This window comes from Diabrotica undecimpunctata, chromosome 1 (genome assembly GCF_040954645.1).
Source record: "Diabrotica undecimpunctata isolate CICGRU chromosome 1, icDiaUnde3, whole genome shotgun sequence".
NCBI classification, from domain to species: domain Eukaryota; kingdom Metazoa; phylum Arthropoda; class Insecta; order Coleoptera; family Chrysomelidae; genus Diabrotica; species Diabrotica undecimpunctata.
In genome coordinates this window covers 142,157,636-142,163,373 of record NC_092803.1, presented here as the reverse complement: position 1 = coordinate 142,163,373, position 5,738 = coordinate 142,157,636, and the positions used below count along the sequence as shown (strand labels likewise).

The following is a 5,738-nucleotide window of genomic DNA, read 5'->3' as shown; positions in this document are numbered from 1 at the left end:
ATGAAAATTTGTAAAAACAACCATAATACTAACGAAATCTTGATAGTGGAGGGCCAGCAGATCGGAACAGTAAAAAAGTACACTTACCTAGGAACACTTATGACAGAAAATAATGACTACACTGCAGAAATCAAAGTCAGAATCGAAAAAGCACGTTCTAATTTTATGAAAATGAAAAAGGTCCTATGTGGCAAAGATTTAACATTAGCTCTTAAAGTACGCCTAACAAAATGTTACGTATACAGTGTACTATACTATGGAGTGAAATCATGGACGTTAAATCTAGACACAATGAGACGACTTAACGCCTTTGAAATTTGGATCTATAGAAGAATTATTAGGGATTCCTGGGTAGATAGAGTTACGAACAATGAAGTACAGAGAAGAATAGGTAAAGAAAAGAAAGTTAAACTTACAATTAAAGAAAGAAATCTACAGTATCTCGGACCTGTGATGCGGGGCGAGAAGTAGGACATCCTGCGACTCATAATGCAAGGAAAGATAGATGGCAGAAGAAGCATCGGAAGAAGACGAATTTCATGGCTTAAGAAACTGAGAGAATGATTTGGATGCAGCTCAAAACAACTATTTTGAGCTACTGCCTTAAAAATTAAAATAGCTATGATGATTGCCAACCTCCGTAGCGGAGATGGCACCTGAAGAAAAAGTGATTTATTTCTGCATTAACATAGACTAAGTTACGTGCATTGTAGAGTTGATAGATTTTACAGCATGTCAAGAGATAATTCAATGTCAATAGGTATATCCATGATACTATGATTAAGAAGATAAGATATTGCGCATAAGTCGTGACGTAATTGGAGACTTGCACGTTCGTAATGTCAGTTTTTTGTATGTGTCAATAAATAATCTTTATTAAATAGTTTGGAGATATCTTTTTGTGTACGATTATTGTAATTATTAAACCTTTATTTAATATTATTATTTTGCTAATTAAATAATTTCATCACAGAATGCATAAAAATCCCATTTAACTTTAACAAGAATTCAAATCTGATCTCCAATGACGGCATGCCGATTTTGTGCTACGGGAAGACCCTATCTTGTTAGTCATAGTATCATGGGTATATCCACATCCACAAAACATAAGGAATAAAAAGTACGATATTATACTCGATATATTTACATAGATTTTAATTCCACACAAATTGATGACAGCTTAAGCTGTTGAGTAAACACTACTCTTTGTTTTTATGTTGTAAATTGATAATTAGTCATTTTTAATTAAAAAAATATGTTAATAGCATTTTGAGCTAACAATATTTAATATTTTTAGCTTATTTAAGTAGGTTAACTACGATTTATTAAGTTAGGTAGATATCTAATATAGTACGACCGATTGTTGTTTAACTTTTTTTTAATTAATTAAATTTTAAATGCGAATTGGAAAGAGTTGACCTTACTTATTAAAAATCAAATATAACAATGACCTATTAACTTTTTTCTTTATGTATTTTTCTTCTTCTTCTTCTTTTTCTTTTTCTTCTTCTTTTTCTTCTTCTTCTTCTTCTTCTTTACGTGGTGTCATCGCTAACTTATTAACTCTGAAGAACTATTTAACGTACATTTGACGTATTGTTTTTAATCTGTTGACTACTAAAAAAATACCAAACGTGGCAGATGAAAGACCTATCCCCACCGGACTACCTAAGTTATAACGTAACAATAGGCAGGGGGTACTAAAAACCTTTCCAAACATTTCTAATTTGTGTGTATTTGTCCCATAAGAAGTTGGAAATATTAGTTTTTCTAATTGTTTGAAGAATAAATAAGGACTTTTGGTTATGAACATTCATTCTGTGCCATTGGTATTATTTGTTGTTCGCGAATTTGTGAGGTAAGAATATCAAAGTATTAAAATATTTACTATGAATGTTTATATGCTATTGTTTGATTAAAACTTTAATTATTTTGTACTGTATTTCAAGGTATTTGAATTACATTTGAATTACATGTTTACTGGCCATTGTATGCCTAGATCTAAAAAATAAACTTAAAAACTATTACAACATTCAAAATCATTTTTCTAAACACTCATTTGAGAAATTTGATAGAAGGGTTTCAACAGAACATTAGAACAGTTATATTACAACTTAAACTACGATAAAACGAATATCTTTAGTCTTGTACGGGATAAAATCACTGTCAACGAAATTTTCGTAAATAAATTCAATAATTTATTAATTTCTTTTGAAATAACCCTGATTAAAACGACAAAAAAAAGCTTGAAATACAGTAAAAAAATAATTAAAGTAGTCAAACAATAACATAACCTTAAAAAATGAAGTTTCATTTAATATCTTAATACTTTGATATTCTTACCTCACAAATTCACGAACAAAAAGAATACTAGTCGCATAGAATTAATGTTTATAATCAAAAGTTCTTATTTATTCTTCAAACAATTAAAAAAACCAACTACTTAAGGAACAAATACAAACAAATAACAAATGTATGAAGAGGTTTTTAAAATCTCAAAACTACAGCTGCGTCTTGCCCGAAAACTGTCATTTGTGTTTGATTCAATTCCATTTTAGCTCCCCGATAAATTATAAAATCGAACATATGTCCACTTGCACCGCAAATTGAGGATGAACTTTCCAAAACCTGTCCTGATGCTCAACGTCATCCATTGTATCCACAAAATGTAAAGTTTGCTCAAAGCGTAAAATCTATTTATAGAAATACTCTCAGCAATTTTGGGCACTCGTAATTTTGCATTCCAATAAAATTGGATTTTAGGATAATGTAAATTTCCCATAAGTATATATATACCAACGAAAATTTGCATTCCCTTTACACTCGTTGGGAAAAATCGTATTTGGTTCTGTATAGCGTACAGGTTCGTAAACTCTGCCATACGTGCAAATAAATCTCTTGTAACGTACTTGCAGAAGATAGCAAAAGGGCTCTCCAATTCTACAACTGGAGTTACATCTTCTACAAACCACTGCATGGGTGGAGTGAGATATCTCACTTTGGTACGCCATTTGATATCATTCTTAGGGGTGAGATGATTATTTATAAGGTAATCATGAACTCTGATCTTACCTTCAGAAAGTGCCCAAGAAGTGCTTGATCCTGCAGAGACCACAGGGCCCACAGTCTCCACTTCTACTGCGAGAGGTTCATCTTCAATATTAGGTTCATTTGGACCTACATTTTCTGTTTGTAAGTCATAATTATTAGTTGTTTATATTACTTTAAAATAAATATTTTTTACCTTCCAAATCTTCAAATTGCTACTCGGAAGCATAAATGTCATCACTGTCGTCTGACATATATTTAATATCTGAAAGATTTTCTATTATATTGGGCAGCTGCTCATAGGTCAAAGGTCGCTTTAGGTATATCTTGGCTACTGAAATATAACAAATTATGTTTATTTTAACAAGTACTATGAATGCACTAGGTTATATTTACCTACTCTAGAAGAAACCGTTTACTCACATAGTCCACAAGTGAGGAAGTAATTTTTCAGTAAGAATACAAAACCAAAATATCAATTCATTCCACTGACGACTGCGTATTCCACAAAAATGCACCTTTTCAAACTTATAAATAATTTTTACAAAGTATGAGTGAGTCATCTTTGCGCGGTATAGATGTCTGCACAGTGGCCAGAATCTTACTAAAACTATTCCGATCGTTTCTTCTACTTGCCAACAGATCTAGTGCACGGGGTCCAGTGCACGAATAAGGAATATTTAGAGGTCCTTTAACGTGGACAATATGAGCAAACAGTGATATTATTATAATTTCGTATAACTGAGCGCTTAGAAATGTGTCACAAACATGATTACCTTTGCTTATAATTATTTATTATTATGATACGAAGTTGACAAGCAAATTTTATTTTAAATGGTTGAGGGTCATTTAGGGTTATGTATTGATAGTCAATAAAGGCGTTTTGTATTTTGTTATTAAAATTATTTAAGTATAATTTTTCTAACTAGATTTTTTTCCTTTTAAAGAGGAAAAATAACACTCACTTTTATTTCAACGTTAATTATATTATATTGTTTAAATATTATTGTTCAAAATAGGCCACAATATATTTATCTGCAGGTTTTTACTGAAGTTTCCATCTCTATATCCAAAGACCGTTTTCAAAGATATAAATTATAGTTATATTTATTTTATTTGTTTATTATTATATATTCTTATATTATTTTGTTTTTTTTTCCTTAACTTTAAAAACGGTCTCTGTAATAGGGATCGAAACGTCAGTAAAATAAACATGTAAATAGATATATTGTGGCTTATTTCCAACATTCTCCCTAAAAATACGGAATGCCACAAGCAAAAAGGCACAGAAAAATAAATATTGCTATCATTTGTATATTTGAAAACGATCTCTTTATATAGAGATCGAAACGTCAGTAAATTAAACATTTCAATTAAATATATTGTTACTTATTCCTAACATTATTTCTAAATATACAGAACGGCAAGCAAAAAGCCATAGAAAAATAAATATTACTATCACTTATATATTTGAAAACGATGTCTTTATATAGAGATCGAAAAATCAGTAAATTATAAATAAATATTTTGTGGCTTATTCCATACAGTCTCCTAAAAATACAGAATGCCACAAACAAAAAGCTATAAAAAACAAGTAATTTTGCAGAAAGCTTACTGATGCAACCAGGCTGTCGCGGAAGTTACGCTAAAACGTCTTTTGACGTGACCCGTCCTTAAAGAGTTACTCAATGAAATTTTTTTAAAACAAATTTTAAGACAGTTTCCACACTGCCCGAGAGGTATGTCTTGTGGCTCGTCACTTTTTTTTAAATGGGTGTTCGCCAAGAGCCATATTGTCCCATTAAATAAAATAAACAAAACACTTAAACAGTATAAAACAAAACAAAATAAAAGCCTATAAAACAAAATAAAATTCTATAAAAACAAAATAAAAATAATTTTGGATGTAACAAAACATTATACTATTCTATTTAAACACAAACACTATACACACTTACTATGTTCTTCTCGTTTTTTTTGTTTTTGGTTTTTTTATGCTGATGTTCCTACTAAACTATTAGAAAATATTATTCGCTGTCTAAATCTGAAGATGCAGTGCTGCTATCGCTGTCATTATCTTCACCTGGTGTAATTATAATTGGCTCTAGTAAAACTTTGACATCAGTGTCAAGTTCCCACATACGATATTCTTCTTTAATTATGTGGCCTATACATTTAGCCCATTTCTCTGGAGTTACATGGAGGATTGCTTGAATCAAAAGTTCTTTAACTTCGTTTAATTTGAGCGTTTTGTTACTGCGTGCTACTTTTCCTTTCACTTGCGCCCAGATAAGTTCAATGGGATTAAGTTCGCAATTATAAGATGGTAGACGTAGAACTTTGACACCATAATCTTTTGCAGTTTCGTCCACAACATATTTAAGATATTCACTTTTCCTTAACAGTGCAATGTCAAGTAGTTGAATTTTGAACATTGATTCTTCGTATGCAATCCCCTTTTCTGTAAGCCATTCTTAAATTCTCCCTTTCCGCCATGCCGTCGTCGGTAATTGTTCTAGTCTGCGGCTATGATATGGCGCATTGTCCATAACAACCACAGACCCAGATTCCAATTTTGGTAAGATTCTCTTAAACCAGCGCTCAAATACTTCGGAAGTCATTTCTTTATGATAATCACCTGTTTTTTTTTCGACTCAAATTGAAGCAAACCATCATCAAGGAACCCTGTA

The 5,738-nt window shown here is 31.1% G+C and overlaps 1 long non-coding RNA gene across 1 annotated transcript; it reads right to left on the bottom strand.

Annotated features, from left to right (window-relative positions):
* Positions 1-2,714: 2,714 nt before the first annotated feature.
* LOC140440493 (uncharacterized) lies at positions 2,715-3,570 on the bottom strand. Its single transcript, XR_011950850.1, has 3 exons — positions 3,445-3,570; positions 3,245-3,382; positions 2,715-3,186 (listed from the first exon to the last, which is right to left on the bottom strand). It is a non-coding gene; the product is annotated as an uncharacterized lncRNA (long non-coding RNA).
* Positions 3,571-5,738: the final 2,168 nt, after the last annotated feature.